Source organism: Macaca thibetana, chromosome 4 (genome assembly GCF_024542745.1).
Source record: "Macaca thibetana thibetana isolate TM-01 chromosome 4, ASM2454274v1, whole genome shotgun sequence".
Classification (NCBI taxonomy): Eukaryota; Metazoa; Chordata; class Mammalia; order Primates; family Cercopithecidae; genus Macaca; species Macaca thibetana.
Genome location: NC_065581.1, coordinates 123,339,568 through 123,365,882, shown reverse-complemented (window position 1 = coordinate 123,365,882; position 26,315 = coordinate 123,339,568). Strand labels below are relative to the sequence as shown.

Sequence of the window (26,315 nt, the reverse complement as noted above, 5' to 3'; positions counted from 1 at the left end):
CGAAAAACTAGAGATTATCCACAACAGTCAGTGAGAGGCAAAGCACCTGGTTTGGAAACTGAAACTGAATCAGAAGCAAAGTGGAAGCTTTCTAGTAGAATGATGAAATCCACTATGTAAACTGAAGAACGTGCACCTTGGTGCAACAGACTAATGGAAGGTACCATCATCAGCAAAGCAGTATCGTCAGAGCTGTGGCTAGATCCATTTGCTTGCCTCAATGGGAATGTAATCTGTAAAATAAAGATTAGAAAAAAATGATTCAGGAAAAAAATACTTTTAAATTTTCGTTGCAAGAAATACAAATTTCAGAACTTTGTTATTACCAAATTACACGCACGCACACACACACACACACAAACACACCGAGTAAGTAAAGTAAATGAGTTTACCAAGGATATTAGTAATCTGTTAATAATGAATCAATACTAGTTTTATAAAATTAAATCTGTCAATGACTGTCAGGGTTTTACAAAAATCAGGGATAAAGTTGTTTCTCCTAGTGAACATACAGAAAATGACTCAATCTTTCATCTGTTTTGTTATCTTGATTTGAACATGCCAGGGGGAAATCTTCCTCTCACTCTGGAGTGCACTAATAATACTATGTGATGAAAGAGACCAATTGGGTTGGTTAGGGCAAGATGTTAGTTTGCTTTTCCAACAAGCTCTGCCATTATTTCTAAATCATGTCACTCTGTCAGGGTGCTAGATCTGCAGCATTAACATATGATGTGCCCAAATCTTCCATTTCAATCCAAATCTGTCTGTCTATGTGTTGAGTTCTGTTCATTAGTTCAAAACTTAGCCCCCGTCTTGTTGAGTTCTTATTGGGACCACTGGTGTCCATTTTCCCCTATTCTTCCAATAAGCCTTATCCAGGGCCACCCTTTGTTTTTCAACATAAAGCACTGGGTATCTGATTTTGATCACTTCTTTCACAAGAAGTCAATTGGCTTCTTATGCAAAAGGTTCTATCCTTTCCCGTAGGGATATCATGACAGAAAGTTTCTACTGAACACCAGAACAAGTCCTAATGTAACACTCTGTCAAGGTAGGATGTTTTACGTACCTTACATATTTGCACAATGAGGTCCAATAAAGTTGTTCTATTTGAGTCAAGAAGATCAGCTCCAATGTAACTATCTTCTGGATAGCTCATGAAATTTAATACATGGTAACAAGTGAAGTTGCAAAGTTAGGCAGAGACAAGAATATAATAATCGCTGGTGCTAACAAAAATAATGATGGAAAATAAAATAATTATGAGAAATCTGTATCAATGGCTACTAATGCTAGGTATATATTATGCGGCAAAAATTTGCATGCATAATCACATTTTTCCGTATCATGAATTATATGTATGATTTGTTATTTCACATTGCTGATATCAAATTCTCCAATATTCAATTCGCCAAGTGACCAATTTGCTGAAAATCCAATTAGCTAATGATTAGTTTGTAGATTTTCAATTTTCCAAATTTTTAAATTAAAATATTTACTACTTTACCAAAAATGGTTTTAACAAAAACTAGAGATACAGCAGCAAGAATATGAAGTACAGTTATAAGCAATATATTATGAGATATTGAAATAATAAATTTAAGAATATTATTTACAATAAATATATTTCATCTTTTTTAAAAATCATTTTTATGGGAATTTTTAGTCAGTAATTATGTTTAGTCTTCTGTATGATTTAGTCTTGCCAAACTTTATCTTCCAACTTTGTCGTTTTATGATTTAACTAAATTTTTAATCTTTTATTTTCTATCTGCAATTAAATTGTATCAAATTTGAACTACAAAACAGATAGCATATTGCCATTTTTTTTACCTGCGTTTAACAGTTTTTCACCTGTAAAATGCTTCTAGTTAGCGTACTCAAACTGTTCTCTGGTAGAGGCATGGAATTTTAATACATCTGGTTTATCCCAGGTAATTTAACTTAATTGTGGTGTATATTTTTACTTACGAGAAATAAAATTAAGGATGGTACTAAACATCTCAGATTTGAAACAATAGAAAGGGGCATTAAACAATTTAAAATGAATGAGACATAGATAAACAATCCAATTATATCTGTTAAATTATCCATGCAATGATATTTTTGCAAGTTGATTTTTCCCCACATAAATTTTAACAAATTTTCTCTTTGGAAAATGTTATTTTCAGGAATTGGCTTTTAGCAAATTCTTTTAAGGGAATCATTTTACTTACAATTTTTACCAACTCTATAGAAGTAAAAACTGAGTTGCAAAGACTTTTGGTAGATTGTCCAAGGTAACCCAAGAAGTAAAGGGCAAATAAGATTTTTTTATCTGTTTGATTCACATCTGTGTCCTTAATCACTACTCTATGTTGCTTCTCATATTATTAAAATTCTGATTTCTAAAAATTAATTCATCTCAGTTTTCACTTTATTGTTTAGAATTCATGGATTTAAATGGCATCATGAAGTAAAAAAATGTGCTGCTTCCTAGTGAGAAATTCTTCAAAGACAACCTAGATATCTTCATTAAGTAAGCAGACAGCCAGCAGATGTGTAAGTTCAACTTGGAGATGTTTGGTTAAAGAGCGGGTACTAGTTGATCTAAGATGACTAATGGTGTAGATTTTATCCTAAAAGTGACACTTAAATATGCATATAGACATAATAGCATAAATGCATTTGTATTTTAGAAAAATCTATTTGGTACCATGGTAAAGAAGGAAGGTGGGGCTGGATACAAAAAGGCCAAACAGAAGATGTTGACCATATCAATGACAAGGGCCAACAAAAAGTATGAGATACAGTGATGGAAAAGTGTATTAGAGAGTCAAAATATAAAAATAGGATTTAGCAATTTTTTTGGAGATAGGTTTTAGGAAAGGGAAAAAGGATATAGTCTTAGTAGTTAGGTAAATAACCCAGCTTTCCATCAGGATCGTAAATTGAGATGGAAGGACTCAGGAAGAGGAGATGATAAGATCAGTTTCATGTAAGTTGAATTTGAATGTTTTCTGACATATGTAGTGGAAATGCACAATAAGTAATACCAGTAGGTAGCAAATGTGTGTGTGTGTGTGTGTGTGTGTGTGTGTGTGTGTGTGTGTGAGAGAGAGAGAGAGAGAGAAAGAGAAAGAGAGAGAGAGATAGAGATAGACAGAGAAAGAGAGAGAGAGAGCTCAGAGAAAGGCTGGAAAAACCTCCTTATTAATGTGTCATTGAATCATTTGAATCATTGACATATGTGTAGTAATTAAAGCCATGGATATGGATGAGATTGCAAAAGGAGGACAGCAAGAAATTTGAGCCTAAAGAGAACTTCAAAAAATTAAATATTTAAAGCACAGAAGAAACTGAAAGATCCTGGAACAATGAAAATGAGCAATCAGAGAAAAAGACGGAAATTGATGTTGAAGTGGAGACCTAGATGGCAAGTGATAAGAATGAGCTATTTCTCAGTTTGGACTCAACTGACAAAATAAATTTCCAATGTTTAGTGGACAACTGTATGAAATGATGGAGAAAAGTTGAATAAGAGAGACACAGAGAAATATTCAATGTGTTTCTCTATAAATCATTGGTGGTATTAGCAAGAGTAATTACTTCGGTAGGGTGATGCTAGGTGTGGATTTCTAACTAAATCCTAAGAGTCTTCTTTTATGCCCTGCCTAAGCAGAAAGAGGTATCCAATGCATTTCTTTGACAGAAATTCTGATTTAAAAAAAAATATTTTTGATAGAAAGATACAGAATGGATGAGATAAATACTGGATATTTCAAAGCTACTGAATATTTCTTTGTCCTAGATTTTGAAGTTTCAATGTCATATATTTCTGAGAAATATAATAGTTAACTAAAAATATGACAAATGAATATCAGGAAATTATTAAGTATGAAATAAAGAATTCTTGCATTTTGGTAAACATACATGACGAAGAGTAAAATAGACTTATTTCACTGCCAATTGATTCTTTATAATAAGCATTTATATAGCTCTTGCTAATAAATCACTTAGTTGTTAATGATGAATGATCACCTATAGAAGGTGTAAATTTATCTCTCTATTTCCAATGTGAGCAATCTATATTTTAAAATAAAAAAGCATTAGGAAATATATATGTAAGAAATAAGCACAGTTGGCATCATGTGATATTTCAAACATTTATAACTAAACTACATTTTAAGTATACTATGTAAAAATCTATCAAGTTCACAATATCAAGGGTTTCTTGAGTTGCTAAACTTAAAGCTTAACAGACAAGAGGTTTCACCTTCTTCCACTTAGATTTTAAGCTAACTTATTTTGTAAATGACATTGCACCAATACTTAGAAAAAAAGAACAAAAAGATGCTATGTTTCTCCCTTTTGTAAAATTTGCTAGTAACGTGATAAGAAAATAGAAAGACATATATTTATAAATATATACAATTCAGTGTGATCTGTGCTGTATTAATAGGCAATCATAAACTGAATTTTTATTTACTTTATCATATTTAATTGTCAAAATAAGTCAAATATAGACAAATATTTTATCTGTTTTACAGATGAGGAAACTGAAACACACAGAGGTTAAAGAAGCTTCTTCAAGATTGTTAGAAAGTCTTCATGGTTTATATTTTATACAACACTATTTGACACCAAAACCAATGCTCCTAACCACTAACCTGGAGAGAAAAAAAAAAAGGTTAATGGTAAGTTGATGTATAATTTATACCCCAAAGGAGGCCCAAGTGAATAAATTATCTGCAGGTCCTCCCCTAAGAGTCTTTGTAAACATGCTAACAGCATAGGTAACAGAAAGTTTCTATATATAAAAGGATTTGGGTAAAGCATACCAAATGTGTCCAAATTCTTTACTGTAAATAAGTCTGGAATATGAATATATGGGGCATAGCAGTTTGAAGAAATAAGTTAGTCATGTAAGCAATTTTCTGTCTGTGCAGAGGACAGTAAAAACACCAAAAAGGCAAAATAATATTTCTATATATGTTACACAAATTCTCAACTTGTCTGTTATTCAAAAACCAAAATACACTTGATGCAGAAGAGAAAGGGTATTAATTTTGCCTATATTCTTTGAGTCATTAACAGGTTGGGTATGGGCAAGATTCGTGATTCCTGTGATTTGATTTGATATCTCAAGTAGCCTTGGAAGCACATATGAGACAACCTCAGTTGTGCCTGAAGCAGAGTTACAAATAACTTCACAGATGCATGGCCATTTATTAGATTGTGAAACATGAGTACAGTTTGCCAACTAAGAAAGCAGATATGGAGTGCAGGTGGTAAGGACTACCATGGTAAAGAATCCTTGATTATTTGCGATGAAATAATACAATGTAACTTCAAATAAAAATATGCTTAATAGTCTTTTTCTTTCCAAATAAAAATATGTTTCTAAGTGATAAAGATGGATGGTTCTCTCAGGTTGAAATATTCATCCATGGAAATAATTTGTAAACATGCTCAAGGTCTAAATGTAAAACAAAATCAAATTAACTGATGACCTCAATAGCAATTATAATTCGTCACCATTACAATATACTATGTACTACGGTTTGAATGTGTCCCCCAAAATTTTATGTGTTGGAAACATTGCCATTTTAATAGTATTAAGATGTGGGGTCTTTTAGAGGTAATTAGACCTTGAGAGACCTCATAAATGGATTAATGTCATTATCATGGGAGTAAGTGAGTTCTCAAGGGAGTGCACTCCTGATAAGCACTCCTCGGCCGGCGCGGTAAGCCTGGGCCACGTTCCTCTCTAACTCTCTCTACTCTACAAAAAACTAGTTCCCCTCTCCCTCGAAAATGCATGTGAGCCCATGCTGCACTCCAGCCTGGGAGACCAGCGAGACTCATCGTGTGATGTCCCTCCCCTCGAAAGCCCCATGGGATAATAACACTGGCCAGCTGCTGGTGCTATTTTTTTGGAGTGAGACAAATTAACTTCTATTCTTTGTAAATTCCCCACTGTGTAGTACTTTCTTATCGTACTTGAACTTGGACTTGAACACCAGTTTAACTACTATTAATTACATGATACTTAATCATTAAAATATTTACGTGCATTTGTGGTACTTTTAGACTATATTTTACAAGTGAAAGAGAATGTCATTTAATAGAATCAAACATCCATTAAAGGCAAAAAGTATTCACACTATCAACAGAAAAGAACATTCTCAAACTGATAAAGTCGAGCTACAAAACAAAACAAAACTTAGAGCTCATATCTTAATAGTGGAACATAAAAACAATATCCTTGAGCATGGAATGTTTTTCCATTTGTTTGTGTCATTTCTGATTTCTTTGAGTAGTGTTTTGTAATTCTCCTTGTGGAGGTCTTTCATCTCCCTGTTTAGCTGTATTCCTAGGTATTTTTACTGTTTTGTAGCAATTGTGACTGGGATTGGATTCCTGATTTGGCTCTCGGTTTGACTGTTGTTGGTGTAGAGGAGTGTAGTGATTTTTGCATATCGATTTTGGATCCTGAGACTTTGCTGGAGTTGTTTATCAGCTTAAGGAGTTTGTGGACTGAGACTCTGGAATTTTCTAGATATAGGATCATGTCATCTACAAGCAGGGATAGTTTGACTTCTTGTCTTCCTATTTGAATCTCCTTTATTTCCTTCTCTTGCCTGATTGCCTGGCCAGGACTCTAATACTATGTTGAATAGGAGTCCAGCTTTTGTCCACTCAGTAAGAGGTTGGTTGTGGGTTTGTCATAGATAGTTCTTATTATTTTGAGGTATGTTTCTTCTATACCTAGACTACTGAGAGTTTTGAACATTCAGGTGTTTAATTTTATCAAAAGCAATTTTTACATCTATTGAGATAATCATGTGGTTTTTGTCTTTAGTTCTATTTATGTGATGAATCACATTTATTGATTTGTGTATGTGGAACCAAACTTCCATCCTAGGGATAAATCCTACTTCATTGTGGTGGATGCATTTTAGTGTGCTGCTGGATTCGGTGTGCCAGTATTTTTTTGAGGATTTTTGCACCACTGTTCATCAGGATATTGGCCTGAAGTTTTCTCTTTGTGTGTGTCTTTGCCAGGTTTTGGTATCACGATGATGCTGGCCTCAAAGAATGAGTTAGGGAGGAATTCCTCCTCCTCAATTTTTGGGATAGTTCAGCAGGAATGCTACCAGCTCTTTCTTGTACATCTAGTAGAATTCAGCTGTGAATCTGTCTGGTCCTGGGCTTTTTCAGAGCTCATTACTGGTCTGTTTAAGGACTTAGTTTCTTCCTGGTTCAGTCTTGGGAGGGTGCATGTGTCCAGAATTATTTTCATTTCTCCTACATTTTCTAGTTTACGTGAAGAGAGGTGTTTGTAATATTCTCTGATGGTTATTTGTATTTTTGAGGGTCAGTAGTAATATCCCACTTGTCATTTCTGATTGTGTTTATTTGGATCTTCTCTATTTTCTTCTTTATCAGTCTAGACAGTGCATATCTTTTGTTTGTTTGTTTGAGACGGAATCTCGCTCTATCGCCCAGGCTGGAGCTCAGTGGCTGCGATCTCGGCTCACTTCAAGCTCTGCCTCCTGGGTTCACGCCATTCTCCTGCCTCAGTCTCCCGAGTAGCTGGGACTACAGGCACCCCCCATAATACCCGGCTAATTTTTCGTATTTTGGGTAGAGACGGGGTTTCACCGTGTTCGCCAGGATGGTCTCGATCTTCTGGCCTCGGGATCCGCCCACCTCGGCCTCCCAAAGTGCTGAGATTATAGGCGTGAGCCACCATGCCTGGCCTAGTTGATCTTTTGAATTGTTTTTGGTGTCTCAATTTCCTTCAGTTCAGTTCCTATTTTGGTTATTTATTGTCTTCTGCTAACTTTGGAACTTGTTTGCTCTTGATTCTCCAGTTCTTTTAGTTGTGATGTTAGGGTGTTACATTGAGATCCTTGCAACTTTTTGATGTGGGCATTTATAGCACTAAATTTATAGTGCTAAACATTTATAGCACTAAATGCCCAGATTAAAAAAATATAATTCCTCTTAACACTCTTGTAGCTGTGTCCCAGAGATTCTAGTATGTTGTATATTTGATCTTATTAGTTTCAAAAAACTTTTATTTCTGCCGTAATTTCATTATTTACCCACAAGTCATTCAGGAACAGGTTATTCAGTTTCCATGTAACTGTATTGTTTCGAGTGAATTTCTTCGTTTTGGTTTCCAATTTGATTACCTTGTAGTTTGAGAGACTGTTCATGATTTCAGTTCTTTTGCATTTGCTGAGGAGTGTTTTACTTCAAATTATGTGACTGATTTTAGAGTATGTGCCATGTGATGAGAATAATGTATATTCTGTTGTTTTGTGTTGGAGAGTTCTGTAGATGTCTATCAGGTCAATTTGATCCAGTGCTCAGTTCAGGTACTGAATAACTTTATTAATTTTCTGCTTCCATGACCTGTCTAGTATTGTCAGTGGGGTGTTAAAGTCTCCCACTATTATTGTGTGGGAGTCTAAGTCTCTACGAAGGATAAGAAAGCAAAACAGCATTATTACTGATATGGAGAAAGATGGGTGGTCAGCACAGAAGATCAAACCAGCCACCTCGTTATCTTAAGCCAAATCCTGATCCGGAGCAAGGCCCTAGCTCTTCAATTCCATGAAGCATCAGAGAGGTGAGGAAGCTGCTGAATAAAAGTTGCAGGCTATCAGAACTTGCTTCACAAAGTTTCAGGAAAGAAGCCATCCCCATAGCATGAAGGTGAAAGGTAGAGCAGCAGGTGCTGATAGAGAAGATGTGGCAAGTTATGCAAATCTAGTAGAGATAGTTGGTGAAAATCTAAACAGATTTTTCATGCAGATAAAACAACCTTCTTTTGGAAGAAGATGCTATCTAGGAATTTCATAGCCCAAAAGGAGATGTCAATGTCTTGCTCCAAAGCTTCAAAGGATAGTCTGATTCTTGTTAGGGACTCAGATAGCTGTTGACTTTAAATAGAAATTAATACTAATTTATCATTCCAAAACTTCTAGGAACTTTAAGAATTATGCTAACCCTGCTGCACCTATCCTCTACAAATGGGATAGCAAAGCCTGTATGAAAACACTTCTGTTTTTAGCATGACTTACTGAATATTTTAAGCCCACTGTTGAGATTTAATCCTCAGAAAAACAGGTTTCTTTCAAAATGATACGATTCAAAATAGAAAACCAAATACCACATATTCTCACTTATAAGTGGGAACTAAACTTTAAGAATAAATGGATATAAAGATGGGAACAATAGACACTATGAACTACCAAAGCAGGGAGTGTTAGAGAGGGGCGGGGTTTGAAAAACTACCAATCGGGTACTATGCTCGCTACCTACATGATGGGGTCACTCTTGCAGCAAACCTCAGCAACATGTAACTTACTCATGTAACAAACCTGTACAGGTCCTCCCTAAACCTAAGATAAAAGTTGAAAAAAATGCCTAAAATTAATTACTGCTCATTGGCAATGCATCTAGCCACCCAAAGATATATAAGGAAATTCATGTCGTTTCCATGCGTGCCCACAGATACAACATCATTTTCTGTAGCCCCAGGCAGATCAGAAAGTTTTCGGACTCCTGTCTCATAAGTCTTATTATTTTTTAGAAATTAGCATTCTCTTAAGGCAACCCGTAGCTGCCACCAGCGTGCATTTCTTAAGGCGTTTCGTTTCTCTGATATATCTGGGCAAATTAAATTGAAACCCTTCTGAAAAAGATTCACCATCCTAGAGGCCATTAAGAACATTTGTGATTCATGGGAGGAGGTCAACTATCAACATTATCAGAAGCTTAAAAGAAGTAAATTCCAACTGTTATGGATGATTTTGGAGGTTCAAGATTTTAGGGGAGGAAGAACTTCAGATGTGGTGGAAACAGAAAGAGAACTAGAATTAAAAGTCGAGAATGAAGATGTGACTGAATTCCTGCAATCTCCAATAAAACTTTAATGCATGAAAAGTTGCTTCTTACAGAAGATTAAGAAAGTGGCTTATAGAGCTGAAATCTACTTCTGGTGAACATGTTGAGAATGTTGTTGAAATGACAACAAAATATTTAGGATATTACATAAACTAAATTATAAAGCAGTGGCAGGGTTTCAGAGGATTGACTTCAATTTTGAAATAAGTTCCACTGTAGGTCAAATGCTATTCAACAGCATCACATGCTACAGATATATATATACATATATATATGTATATATATATATTTGTAAAAGGAAGAGTTAATTGATACAGTAGAGTTCATTCTTATCTTATTTTAAGAAATTGTCACACAGTTACCCCAACCTTCAGCAACCATCACCCTAGTAAATTAGCAACCATCAACATTGAGTCAAGACCTTCCACTAGCAAAAAGAAGGTTCAGATGGTTATTAGCATTTTTTAGCAATAAAGTGTGTTTAAATGAAAGTAACAGCATTGTTTTTCAGACATAATGCTATTGCACACTAAATAGACTATAATACAGTGTAAACATAATTTTTTTTGTGCACTAGGAAGCCAAAAAATGTGTGTGACTCTCTTTATTTTGATATTTGCATTATTGCAATGATCTGGAGCTAAACCTGCAAATCTCTGAGATATGCCTGCATTAAAAATAATTAATATAAAAAGTAATGACCTACACTATCACTTTAAGAAAGGGTAAGAAAACCACCAAACCCAAATTTGGTAGAGAAAGAAAATATAAAAATGTAACATATAAATAAATGAAGTAGACAATAGAACTGTACACTTAAAATACACCTCAACAAATTTGATTTAATAATAAAGCGCTATGAACATGCATTTAACTAACTGGAAAATTAGTTTGGTGACTGTAGGAGTAAATTATTTGACCCCAAGGCAAAAAGCTGCATACACAGAAGTGTTTTATTATTTTTCAACATTATAGTCATCATTTAACAGAAGAAATAGGAACTAGAATGCCAAAAGGAGCTCTCCACACCATTCCCATCTTGTGTGTTTTGCCATCAGTTGATCTTATTTTGGCCCTCTAATTTGACCTCGGCTTTCTTGGCTGAACTTTTAAGAGGGATCCAGAAAAAAAAAAGGTGCCACACCAATACATAGATACACATACATTTGTTTAAGATGGCAAAGTAACACATAGACTTCATTTGTTTGTTAACATAACAAGCTAAAGCTTTATGTAGAATAGAAAAATACAAATAGAAGGTTTACCTTCCAGTTACCAAACAATTTATACATATTTTTTTGTTCAACCCTCATAACATTCTTTTTACTGTTAAATCTGCTTCTTAAAATGAGGATATGAAATATAATCAACCTTAAGCAATTTACCCAATTCATATAGGAGATTCTAATTATCTATTCTGAAACACCACAATCCACCTGCTATATCACATTTCTTTTTTTTTTTTTTTGAACATTCAGATTGCAGTGGCTGATCAGCTTGCTTCCTTTTGCCTCAGCCTCCCGATAAAACTAGAACCTCGTAAATATCATAATTAGACCAGGATAATCTCGATCTCCTGACCTCGTGATCCGCCCGTTCGGCCTCCCAAAGTGCTGGGATTACAGGCAGCCACCGCGCCCGGCCCACATTTCCTTAACATACAGATTGCATTTTTAAATATCATAATTAGACCATAATAACAACCTTATATACACAAGTCCAATAGAATTTTTTAAATATCATTATCAAAAGAAAATTCAGGAAAAACTTAAATTATATATTCTATTTTTGCATCCAAAAGAGCTCATAGACCCAGGTTGAGTTTGTTTTTGTCTTGATGCTGGGTTTTTTTTTTTTTTTCTAGACTGATCTTAACTGAAAGAAAATTCCACTTGTTAATTCTGCTGATTTAGAGGCAATAGTTATATCTTGGACATATAATCTCAAATCGACTGGTATAATGTGTGCATTTTTAATCAAGCTAATCCAAAAAAAAAAAAAAAAAGATGAGTGCCAGATGCTGGAATTGTTTTACCAACGTGCCACTTACGGAAAACACGCTGAGAATGTTATTTCTTTTTTGACATGATTTGTTCATGAATTTAAACATTTGACTCTCTAATGCATCAGTCTATATTACTAAGGATACAAAGATAATCAAAACAGGCTGGCAGAGTTAGCTCACAGGCATATGAAGAGAAAAAAATAGAAACAAATCATTGAATTAGAATGTGGTATGGATTATACTAAAATATGAACAATACATAATGCTGATGGCAAAGAGGAAGTATTAATTTTATATTTTAGCCTTTGGGGAAAACAGCCTGAAAAGCTGATGATTGATCTGAGTGAACAGATGAATTTCTTAATCCAAAAAGAAAACTCTAAAACTTCTAAATTCAGAAATCAATATTTTAAAATGTTGGTATTCGCATTCAAATATGCTTTTCATTACTAGTAAATCCATCAGTGAGATTGATTTTGAAGGTATGCTTTCTTCTTTCAATATGTTCTCTTATATTCACTTCCCTGAATCTGACATGGAACATGGCAAAATTTGTTTGTGGATCTATCTGCATTTGTAAACAATGTTCTATAGCTTGGGATCTTTATTCAACTCACCTTTGCCTTTTCTGGGTAAGATTTTCCCACTGATTATTTAATAGACTACACACTTGCCTTGAATATTTTATCTGAATTATACTAAGCATTTTTCCATGGACATTGAAAACTCAGCTACAAACATATATCATTAAATATTGGCTGTTTGGTATCATTATTTCACCCTTTCAGTACTTTAAGAAGAAAGCATAAACATTAACCCAAGAGGGAGCACAATTTTGCAAGGCTCATTACAGTAAATTCCATGGAACAAGTTTACAGGATAAATTTTATTATAATTTGATGCATATATTTACATTCAAGAGTTTCATTATTGCCTTTTAGTCTGTATCTCATACTGTAATGCTAGTCACAATCTCTGGGAACAAATGCAGAATATACTTGAAGATATGAATAATGTAGACTTCAAAAATTGTAAGAGCTGATTGTTTTAGGTAACTGGTGCATGTCCTCCAGTTCCTTTGATAGACACACTGATAAATTTAAAAAAACTTTTTTATTCTGCCCTTTCTGTCTTTCCATATTGGCTTATTGTGAAAGCATCTGTCACCCTGACACTGATGTGTTTTTGAGTGATTATAAGTTTATTAAATATATATGTACACATATACCATACACACACATATATATGTATGTGTGTATATGTGTGTGTAAATATTGTATATGCTTTCAACATCTTGTATTTATAATTTTGGAGAAAAGACTTATCCAGCAGCAAAGTATACATAAATCCAGCTGCTCTGTTACAAAGATAGCAAATACCCTGAAATCATTATAACTTATGATAAATATAATTCTGATTTTTAAAAATGGCTCTAAAGCTAAATGATTATGAAGGTGGCACTTCTGTCAGAAAAATTCAGATGGCATAATCAAGGATAAAGAAATTATCACTTCATAGAGATAAAAAGAGTAATCATACATGTGCAGAATTTTTCTTACAGAAATGATATTTTGTTGTAGTATGAAGAGGGAAATATGGGGAAAAGGTATCATCGGCCAGTTTACTATGAAACAATATTAAATGAAAAAAATGTACAAAACACTCAAATTCCCATTGTAGCTTTGATTAATTATTTGGTATTTCAGTTTAGCAATAGTTACGGGAGATTATAAACATATATTAGATAGGATTAAAAATATGATGATTTTAGTTAGAAGACTTTATTCCAGCAGGAATATATTTAAACTATGTTTTACTTATGGGGATTTTTATGCCATATTAGCTTGAATGAGCCCTGTTCTATGCAGTTTAGCAAAGAAGAGATTACATAATTGGTCTTGTACATTTCACTGACTTTCTAGAAAGTGCATTTCCATCACTAGTAGTGATTTCTTGAGTCTTTAAGAGAGTTTCATTAACCTTTTTCTTTTTTCTTTTTTTTTTTTTTTTTTTTTTTTTTTTTTTACCATATCTGGAGCAGAAAGAAGAAGCTGAAGATAATGTTTTAAAGGCAAGATTTTGTTGTCTTTGGAATTCTGTTCTTTGTGATTTTATAGCTTAAAAATTCAATTGACTGCAACTTATTTGTTAATTCACTCTCGAACTAAAATACATGTTTGTATTCAGTTATCTAGCTTAATCCGAATATATGTTAATCTTTGTCAGACTACTCTGGATGAAATTTATTTCTTATTGTTGATTTTTTTCATTGTCTTAGCTTTAGATATCTTTATGCACCTACTTATGTTTAGGAATTTCATTTGCAGGCTCATTTTTAGAAAGCTTTTGTTTTCATTTTCCTCTTTATTTTCTTCTCATTCTTTTTCTTACTTTCTCTAATTTCTTATGCTATGTTTGATCTTCTCTTTCCTGTGTGTGTGTTTGTCCTTTGTGGTCTAGTTCCTAGTAGCAAAGTTGATTTTTTAAAATTTTGTAGGTACACAGAGGAGTGTATGTTGACATATTTTGATACAGTCATATACTGCATAGTAATACCATCAGGGTAAATATGATCCCTACAGTTTTGGTCTTTTTGCTTAGGATAGCTTTGGCTACTCTGGATCTTTCATGGTTCCATATAAATTTTAAAATTGCTTTTTCTAATTTTGTGAAGAATGTCATTGGCATCATAGTTATTTTGATAGGGATTGCACTGAAACTGTATATTTCTTTAGATAGTCTGGACATTTAAAAAATATTGATTCTTCCAATCCCATGAGCGTGGAATATCTTTGCATTTTTTTAGCATCTTCACTTTCTTCCAACAATTTTTTATAACTTTAATTATAGAGATCTTTCATTTCTTTGGTTAATTCTTAGGTATTTTATTTTATTTTATTTGTAGCTATTACAAATGGGATTACTTTCTTGATTTCTTTTTCAGATTGTTCACTTGTAGCATATGAAAGTACTACTGATTTTGTGTGTTGATATTTTATTCTGCAACTTTACTGAATTAGTTTATCAGTTCTAATAGATTTGGTAGTGTCTTTAGATTTTCCCAACTATAAGACTATATCATCCGTAAACAAGGAAAATTTGACTTCTTCCTTTCCAATTGGATGTCCTTTGTTTCTTTCTATTGTCTAAGTGCGCTAGCTAGGACTTCCAGTAACACATTAACTAATAGTGGTGAAAGTGGGTATCCCATTTCAGATCTTAGAGGAAAGGCTTTCAGATATTCCCCATTCAATATGATATTATGACAACTTTGTGTCTGTCAGATATGCTATTATGTCGAGGTATGTTCCTGTTATACCAAGATTTTGGAGTGTTTTCTTCATGAAGAAATGTTGAATTTTATCAAATGCTTTTTCAGCATAAGTTGCAATGATCCTGTATTTTTTCCCTTCATTCTTTGATATGATGCATCACACTGGGTGATTTGCATATGTAGAATATCTTTGCATCTCTGGGATCAATATCACTTGGTCATGATGAATGATCTTTTTCATGTGTTGTTGAATTTGTCTTAATAGTATTTTGATTTTTGCATTAATATTAATCAATGATATTGGCCTGTAGCTTTCTTTTTTGATGTCTTTGCCTCAGTTTGGTATCAGCGTAACACTGGCCTCATAGTATGAGAATGGAAGTATTCCCTCCTCCTCTATTTTTCAGAATCTTTTGAATAGGATGGGGTACTAATTCTTTAAATGTTTGGCATAATCCAGGGCAAACCAATTGGATTCCTGCCTGACTTTTTTTTACTAGAAGACTTATTATGGATTCAGTCTTGTTATTATTTGTCTAGTCAGCTTTAGATTTCTTCATGGTTCAATCTTGAAAAGTTGTATGTGTCTAGAAATTTATTTCTTCCAGATTTTCCAATTAATTAGCATATAGTTTCTCATAGTAGCTACTAAGGATTCTTTGAATTTCTATTGTATTGGTTGTAATGTCTCCTCTTTCATCTCTGAATATATTTATTTGGATCTTTTTTTATTTTCTTAGTCTGGCTAAAATTTTGTCAATTTGTTTATCTTTTCAAAAAGCATCTTTTTGTTTCATTGATATTTGGTATTGTTTTCTTCATTTAAATTTATTTATCTCTACTCTGAATTTTAATGTTTTCTTCTACTAATTTCTGTTTGATTTGTTCTTGATGGTCTAGTTTTTTAAGATATGTTATTAAACTTTTTTATTTAAATTTTTTCTTCTTTTCTGATATAGACATTCATAGCTATAAACTTCCATCTTAGTTCTCCTTTTGCTATATCCCATAGATTTTGGTATGTTATGTTTCCATTATCATTTGTTTCAATAAATTTTTCAATTTCGTTTTAATTTCTTCTTTGACCCACTGGTCATTCAGGAGCATATTGTTTAATCTCCATGTGCTTTTATATTTTTCAAAATTCATTTGTTATTGATTTCTAGTTTTACTTCATCATGCTCAGAGAAGATACTTGAGAGCATTTCAATTTTATGAATGTTTTAAGACTTGTTTTGTGACATAACATATGGCTTATTATTGAGAATGACTCATGTACTAAGGAAAAGAATGTGCGTTCTGCAGCTCTTGGACAAAATGGTCTTTAAATATCTAACTAGGTTTATTTGATCTATAGTGTAGGTAAGTCTGATTTTTTAAAATTTTCTGTCTAAAATCTGTCCAGTGCTAAAAGTGGAATAATGGAATCTGCAGCTATTATTGTATTGTGGTCTATCTCTTCGTTTAGCTCTAATAATATTTCCGTTATATGTCTAAGTGCTCCAGTGTTGGGTATATATATTTTTATAACGTTTATATCCTTCTGGTGAATTGATCCCTTATTCGTACATAGTGACCTACTTTGTCTCTTCTTACAGTTTTGTCTTGAAACCTATTTTGTCTGATGTAACTATACCTACTCCTATTCTTTTTTTTTAAATTTTCATTTGCATGAAATATATCTTTCCATCCCTTCATTTTCAGTTTTTGTATGTCTTTATAGGTGCAATGTGCTTCTTGTAGGCAACAGATTATTGACTCTTGGTTTTTTATTCATTCAATCACTCTATTTTTTAATTTGAAAGTTTAGTCAACTTATAATCAATGTTATTATTGATAAGTAAGAACTTACTCCTGCTATTTTGTTATGTATTTTCTGGTGGTTTTGTGGTCTGTTCTTCCTTCTTTTCCTCTTACCTGTCTTCCTTTTAGCAAAGGTGATTTTCTCAGGTGGTGTGATTTAATGTCTGGCTTTTTTTTTTTCATGTGTACATTATATGTTTTTTTGATTTCAGGTTACCATGAGGCTTGCAAATAATATCTTATAACACATTTTCAGTTGATAAAAACTTAACACTGCTTGCATAAGTAAACAAACCAACAAGCAAAAAGAAAACTGATAAAAACTCTACACTTAAAATTCCTCTCACACTTCCTTATTTATTTCTATTTATATCTTATCATACAATCTATGTCTTGAAAAGTTGTTGTAGTTATTGTTTTTGATTGGTTCCTGTTTTATTCTTTCTACTTAAGACAAGGATACTTTACACAACACAGCTACAGTGTTTTTATATTCTGTGTTTTTCAGTGTACTTACTATTACCAGTGAGTTTTGTTCCTTCAGATGATTTCTTTTTACTCATTTACATCTATTTTTCTTGTGATTAATGTATTCCTTTTAGCATCTCTTGGAGGACAGGCCTGGTGTTGATGAAATCCCTCAGCTTTTGTTTGTCTGAGTCTTTGTCTCTCCTTCATGTTTGAAGAATATCTACCCTGAATGTACTATTCTAAAGTATAAGCTTTATTTTTTTTTTTCTTTTAGGACTTTAACTATGTCATGCCACTCTGTCCTGACCTTAAGGTTTCCACAGAAATGTCTGCTGCCAGACATACTGAAGCTCCACTGTATGTTATTTATTTATTTATTTTTTTATCTTGCTACTTTCAGAATCCTTTCTTTATCCTTCACTTTTGGAAGTTTGATTATTAAATGCCTTCAGGTAGTCTTCTTTTGGTTAAATCACATTGGTATTCTATAACCTTCTTGTCCTTGGATATGTATATCTTTCTATAGGTTTGAGTTTCTCTGTTATTATCCCCTCAGATAAACTTTCTACTCCATCCCTTCCTCTACCTCCCATCAAAGGCCAATAACTCTTAGATTTTTCCCTTTTGACGCTATTTTCTAGATCCTGAAGGTGTGCTTTATTTTTATTCTTTTTTTCTTTTGTGTCCTCTGCGTATTTCAAATAGCCTGTCTTCAAGCTCACTAATTCTTTCTCCTGCTTGATTGAATCTGCTATTAAAAGACTCTGATGCATTCTTCAGTTTGTCAATTGTATTTTTCAACTCCAGAATTTCTTCTTGATTCATTTTAATTGTTTTACTTTCTTTGTTAAATATACCTTATAAGATTCTGAATTCCTTCTCTGTGTTATCTTGAATTTCTTTGAGTTTCTTCAAAACAGCTATTTTCATAATAATACTCTGTCTGAAATGTCACGTATCTCTGTTTCTCCAGGATTGGTTCCTTGTGCCTTATTTACTCTATTTGGTGAGATCATGTTCCCTGAATGTTCTTGATGCTTGTGGAAGTTCTTTGGTGTCTGAGCATTGACACCATATGATAGGTACTTATTACAGTCATCACCGTCTGGGCTTGTTTGTATCATTTCTCCTTGGGAAGGCTTCTTAAGTATTCAAAAGGACTTGGGAGTTGTGATCTAAACTGTATATGCATTAAGTGGCACCCCAAGCCCAGCAACACTGTGATCCTTGTAGACTCATAGAAGTACCACTTAAGTAGTCTTGGATAAGATCTGGAAGAATTATATGGATTACCAGGCAGAGACTCTTGTTCTCATTCCTTACTTTTTCCAAAACCACTGGAGTTTCTCTTTTTGTGCTGAGCTTCCTGGAGCTGAGGATGGCATAACACAAGCACCTTTGTAGCCATCACCCCTGGGACACTGCTGAATCAGAACTGAAGTCAGCACAGCTCTAGTTCTTGCCCAATGCTCAATGTGACCACTACTAGGCTACTACCTATGTTCGTTCAAGGTCCTGGGTCTCTACAATCAGCAGGTGGTAAAGCCAGCCAGTATTGTGCTCTTCCTTTCAGGGTAGCAAGTTCCCCCAGGCCCTGGGTGGGTCTAGAGATGCCATCTAGGAGCCAGGTACTGAAGAAAAATCTTTAGAAATTTACCTTGCATTCTGTTCCCCTGGAGCTGAGCTGGTACTCAAACCACAAAAGGGAATCCTTCCCCATTCTTCCTTCCCTTTCTAAAGGCAGAGGAGCCTCACCCCATGGCCTCCACCATCATAAGCCCATGGGAAGTACTAACAGGCTACTGCCAAAGTTCAGTTAATGCCCAAAGGATCTTTAGTCAGCTTGTGGTGAATGCTGCCAGGCCTGGGACTCATTCTTCATGGCAGTGGGCTCCCCTTGGCCTAGGGCAGGTCCTAAAATGCCATGCATGAACTAAGGCTTGTGACTGGGGACCTGATGTGCCTGCTTGGTGCTCAACCCTACCATGGCTGAGCTGGTACCTAAGATGCAACACAAAGTCCCCTTTGCTTTTCCCTTTGCTTTTCTTAAATAGAAGGAGTTTCTCCTCATAGCCTCCACAGCTGGGAATGTGCTGGTTCTTTCCTGATGCCAGCATGTCTATGAATCTCATTCATATCTCACAGCTGGGTATTGCTGCTGGTTCTTCAGGTCCCAAGTACTCATTAGTCAGTAGGTGATAGATTCTGCTTGGACTGGATCCTTTCCTTCAAAGCAGTATGTTCCCTTGTGGCCCAGGATGGATCTAGAAATGTCATCTGGGAGCTAGGGCTTGCAATGGGGCCTTATATCCTTTATTGGGGCTCTACTCTATTGTGGCTGAGCTCTTATTCAAGATGCAAGAAAAAGTCCTGTTTACTCTTTCCTCTCCTCTCCTCAAGTAGAAGGAAGGGGTCTCTTTTGGAGCTGTGAGCTGTGCTGCCTGGGGTTGGGAAAGGGATGATGCAAGCACTCCCTTCGCCACCCTTGCTGGTATCTCAATAGGGTGCATATCCCCCAAGTCCACTGGCTCTGAGACCAGCTCAGCACTTAGGAGCTAGGCTTGCTGGAACTCAAATTTTGACCACTGGGATGACCATTCCCCTCTGGCTAAGGTCTGTCCAAACATTTCCTCTGTAGGGAAGCATTAGATAAGTACAGTTTAGTTCTGCTTTCCACTGTGACAAGGAAGCACCAAATTCAATGCAAAGCATCACAATCACTGTAGTTTCCCTCCCAAGTGCACAGCCCTCCATGCCACACAGCTGCTGCTGGGGAATGGGAGAGGGATGATGTCAGGAATTTAAGACTATTTTTCCTACCCTCAAAACCAGGCATTGTCAGTGCTCACTTGATTTTTTTTTTCCTTTGACGGTGCTCCCTTTGTGTAGATGTCAAACTTGGTGTTCCCATTGAAGTGGTGGGGAATGATCAGTAGAGCCTTCTATTCAGTCATCTTGTTCCACCTCTCTGCCAAAGTTGATGTTTTAATGATGTGCCTAAGATAATAGTATTTTTTAAAACTTTCTTTAGTTTTCAACGTGTACTATTGTTATCTTGTAAATTTGTTTATTCAACAAACTTTTATTGAAAACATACTGTATTCCAGGAAATATCCTAGCTTTTGAGGATATATCAATGAAGAAGAAAAGTTACAAATAATTTTTTTCTACTTTCACAGAGATTACATTTTAGTAGTTCTAACAGTCTAATATTAAAAAGGTAGCTCCCTACACATCACCATGGATCTACTGAATTAGAAAATCTATTGGAAACAAGAGATATGCATATTTACTGAGTAACCCAAGTAATTCTTGGGCAGGTTTAAGCTTAAAATCTAAACATCTTTCCTCTTGCTATTTTCTTTCCCATGCTCTAGAGCTCTCATACTAGCTCTCTTTGTTTTTGCTGCTATCACAAAATACCTGAGACTAGGTAATTTAAAAATAAAAATCTATTTCTCACAGTTCTGGAGAGTAGGAAGTCCAAGATCAAGGCACCAGTGGGATCAGAGTCTGATGAAGGCCCTTTCCTCATAAAATGACATCATCTAGGTGTCCTCACATGGTGGAAGAGCGAAAAAGGGATGAACACTGTGTCCTCACACAGCAAAAGAGATGAAAAACACAACGGGTCTAGCTAGCTCCCTCCAGCCTATAGGACACTAATCCTATCCTTGAGGGCAGATCTCTCATAGTCTTACCACCTCCGAAAGGCCCCACCTCTTAAAAACTGTTCCATTGGGGATTAACTTTCAGCAGGAATCTTGGAGGGACACAGATGTTCATACCATAGTACTTGCTGAGATTTTCCTAAAATCTGACAAAATACCATTTAAATTTGGACTGTGTATTGTGTTGGTCAGTACATCTTTTGGGATCTCCTTACTACTCTATAAATTACTGTTTTTATTTTACTTATGTAATATTAAAACATGCCTTTCAAAATACTCTGTAGTTATATTTTATCTTTCTTCACCTTCTAACACAAGAACATGGATCTTCAAAATCTCCACTTACAAGTTTAAACATGTAAAACACATTAAAATGGTTACTATTATCAATCTTATGTATTATACAGAGAATTAATTATATCTAATTAATAAAATAATATTAAAACAAACCTAAAAGTATGCAATACTTTTATACTTTCTTCAGCTACACTTATAGGTAGCAAATCGGGACATTAAAATGGTCTGTATCTTGCACTTTTCTTATGGTGAGAGGATAAGGCATTATAGAGACTACCATACAACACTATTTATACAAAATAAATGAAAAATGTATTTTTTCACATTAGATAAGTGAATCTTTGGACATATTCCATCAGACATGATTACAGGAAAAAAAATGGGAGCAAGAGTAAACACCAATGAACCTTTAAAAGTGAAGCATTCTAGCAAATCTAAAGGGACCAGCCATGTTTACTTTCTCCTCCTTCTATCTTCTCTTCTCTTTTAAATACTATTTGAACATCTTCCCTGTGAAGTTTCCAGACAGTTTATATCTAAATAAGTAGATTTTATTAAACAGGATAATAACCAACTGCATTTTAGAACTTCCTCAAATCATTGGTTAAGAATCACATCTGAGATTTCATATCCAGTCAGATACTAGAATGAATGAATATAGCTGATTTTATTTTCATTTTAAACAGTAGATCCTCTCTTAAGTGACATTCACTTCATCATTTAACAGAGAAGTTCATCCTATCTGTTGCTCACTGAACATCAGCTAAGAAACCGTGGGACATTAAAGCATGGTGTCTTATTTTCCCATAAACCCATGTTCTTCTGTTTCCGCTAGCTCTATACCTTTATGTAAAGTTGTTGTGACTACATAGCTTTGTTAAAAATGTGTAAAATAAGTAAATATGAATAGAAAATGATAGTTTTTTGAAGGAAACCAAGTTAAGTGTTTGAGACAATGTTGTCCTTACCTGTTACCACCAGAAAACAGTATTTCAAAATGCAATACTTAAATCCCATTCTCAATTGCCACACAGAAAAAAACGACTTAGGAATACAGCTAACCAGGGAGGTGAAAAATCTCTACAGTGAGAATTAGGAAACACTGGTTGAAGGGATCAGATAAAGCACAAACAAATGGAAAACATTTTATGCTCATGGATAAAAAGAATCAATATCATTAAAATGACTATACTGCCCAAAGCAATTTACAGATTCAATGCTATTTCTGTCAAACTACAAGTGGCATTCTCCACAGAACTACAAAAAGTATTTTAAAATGTATATGGAACCAAAAAAATTGCCCAAATAGTCAAGGCAATCCTAAGCAAAACAAAAACAAAACAAAACAAAACAAACAACAACAGCACAAAGCTGGAGGAATCACATTACCTGACTTCAAACTATACTACAAGGCTACAGTGACCAAAACAGCATAGTATTGGTACAAAAACCGACACATAGACCAATGGAACAGAATAGAGAGCCCAGAAATAAGGCCACACGTCTACTACCATCTGATCTGAGACAAAGCTGACAGACACAAGTAATGGGAAAAAGACTCCCTATTCAATAAATGTTGCTGGAATAACTGGCTAGTCAGATGCAGAAGATTGAAGTTGGATCCCTTCCTCACACAATATACAAAAATCAACTCAATATGGATTAAAGACTGAAATGTAAAACCCAAAACTATATAAACCCTGAAAGACAACCTAGGTAATACCATCCAGGACATAGGAACAGACAAAGATTTCATGACAAAGACACCAAAAGCAATTGCGACAAAGCAAAAATTGACAAATGGGATCTAATTAAACTAAAGAGCTTCTGCACAGCAGAGGAAACTATCAACAAAGTGAACAGACAACCTACATAATGGGGAAAATTTTTGTAAATTATGCATTGGACAAAGGTCTAATATCCAGCATCTATAAAAACCTTAAACAAATTTACAAGGGAAAATAAAACAACCCCATTAAAAAAGTAACCAAAGGACATGAACAGACACTTCTCAAAAGAATACATACATTCAGTCAACAAGCATATGAAAAATAAGCTCAACATCATTGATCGCTAGAGAAAAGCAAATGAAAAACCCAATGAGATATCATCTCACACCAGTCAGAATGATCATTAGCAAAAAGTCAAAAAAATAACAGATGCTGGTGAGGTCATGGAGAAAAGGGAACTCTTATACATTGTTGGTGGGAGTGTTGCAGAAAGCAGTATGGCGATTCCTCAAAGAGGTAAAAGCAGATGTACCATTCGACCCAGCAATCCCATTACCAGGCATATGCCCAGAAGAATATAAGTCATTCTACTATAAAGACACATGCATACGAATGCTCATTGCAGCACTATTCCCAATAGCAAAGACATGGAATCGACCTAAATGCCCATCAATTACAGATTTCATAAAGAAAATGTGGTACATATACACCATGCAATATTATGCAGCCATAAAAAAAGAGAGAGCACGATCATGTATTTTGCAGGAACATGCAGTAAGAGGTTATTATCTTTAGCAAACTAATGCAGGAACAGGAAACCAACTCGAATGTTCTCACTTGTAAGTGGGAGCTAAAGGGTAAGAACTTATGAACACAAAGAAGGAAACAACAGACCCTGGGGTCTACTTGACAGGGGGAGGGTAGGAAGAGAGAGAGGAGAAGAAAAGATAACTATTGGGTACTGAGTTAATACCTGTGTGATGTAATCATATGTACAATAAAGCCCCATGACACAATTTTACCTATTTAACAAATCTTCACGTGTACCCCCAAACCTAAAATAATTTTTAAAAAATGCACTACTTAGGAACAAATGTATAAACCTAGAAATGATTTATAAAATTAATGAATGATGATGCCAACAATCACTTTGCAACGCCTTTTGATTTCTCACTCCCCTCTAAATAAAAATAACACTGGAAATGGAAAATAAGATATTATGGATAAGCACACACAAGAAATATCAAGGGGAAGTATCAGTGGGCTCATGGTAAAAAATTGGTAAGAGTGCACATGTGTATAGTTTAAGTTAACATCTAGGTCTGAATCAAAAGTCCAGTCACTGTGGGTTCACAAAGTAGGATCCAATGACAGGTGTTCTGTGTGTCCCCATTCTCTAAAGATGCATTTCCTGTCTGAGTTTTTATTTTCTACAAAATTAGTTTCTAAGAACAAGTGAATAAAAAGGAAAGGATATCACAGGTAGTAGTGATTAACTTGGTAAAAGCCATAATCCTGCTTTGAATTACTTGAAACAAATCCCTTGATAATAATAATTCACTCATTAATCAAATTAATTATTCTAGTGCCTCATGGATAAACTAAGAACATTAAAGATATTATTTTTTAGGTGGTGACATGGAAAGTCTTTTATTCTTTGTAGCTTGACTTTAATATCAAGCCACCTTTGATCTCCCTTAGTCACTGAATTGGACTGCATCTATTACTCATGGGTCAACATGAAAAGTAATGACTTAAAAAATTGTGATTTTTTCAGGAACAGTAAACACATTGTTTTGAAAGGGCTTGAATTCAAGATAAAATAAAAAGGTTCATCTGGGTCTTTCTTACCAGATCTTTTCATCTTCTGCCACCCTTTTCTTCAGTGTTGAAGAAAATTGAAGTACGGAACATTTCAAAATGTTTTATTTGTAAATGTTTTTTATTTTTATTTGGAAGATGAACAGTGCATAATATCATCATACCAGCTTCACAATTTTGCTTGCTGGAGGTGGATATGAATGATGACTCTTCTATAAGCAAAGAGGTGTGGGCCTGGCTCCTGAACTGCTCAGTAGGAAGCTGATATTTCATCATTAAAGTTCAGTGCATTGGAACATTGTTCTAGTCATAACAAACTGTATAAATTACAAAATCCTGGCAACACATTCTAGCCATTAAGCTGTGTATCCCTTTATTTTCATTCTGGAAAGCTTTTATTAATTCATAAAATGATTTTTCTTGGTAGACAGAAATTAGAAGCTGGGAGAACAAACAACAAAAACAGGCCCACTTGTTTCCCAGCTGAAAGATTTGACCAGATACATTAGCATTTAAGTTACTTCTGAAAAATTCCACCCATCACCTATTTATATATATAAATATATATATATATATTTAATATACTACTCCAAATTCATATCTCCCTACCTTTTCATCCCATGGTATTTTGCAAAATATTTTTTCACTTATAATATTCTAAGCATAGTTTATTACACATCATTTCAACATTATATTTTTTTCTCTTTTGGAATTACAAATGGGGTCACCATAAGAGTATTAGTTAGAGCAAAAAATTATATCCCTAAAACCTGAAGCTGTGCAATATTTGCCTAATAAGCTTTTTCTTACCCATAGTCCCATCAAGGTTGAGAAAACAAAAGAGTGAGACATTGTATTATTTGCAGTTAAATCATTATTAATAAGCACAGAAAGAAAAATAATTAAGAAGAGTAATTTTTATATAACCACTTAAGTAATCAAAAAATGGACTACTTTATACAGTTTCTGATAACATTTCACAATATAACAACAAATTGGACTCTTTTTACAAGATATTATATATACAATAAGTTGCATAAAGTGTACCAATCCTTTGTGTGTGTCTCAGAAATGTTAACATAAAAATATATACATTCATATAATCAAACCGACGATGACATAAAACATTTCCTTAAGATGATGCTTTTCCATGCATGCACTAAGATGACGCTTTCCATGTATGCCACCTTCCAGAATACCTCCAGTTATTATTAGTGTAGACTAACTGTCTGTTGTGACCTGTGATCATCTCTATATGTTACATCTTCTTAAAAACATGTAAATGGGCCGGGCACGGTGGCTCACGACTGTAATCCTAGCACTTTGGGAGGCTGAGG

General features: G+C 34.4%; 1 protein-coding gene across 1 annotated transcript in view; it reads left to right on the top strand.

Moving 5' to 3' along the window:
• The window catches only part of VTA1 (vesicle trafficking 1), a 726,169-nt gene that overhangs the window by 263,431 nt on the left and 436,423 nt on the right, over positions 1-26,315 (top strand). The gene's annotated exons all lie outside the window — the stretch shown is intronic.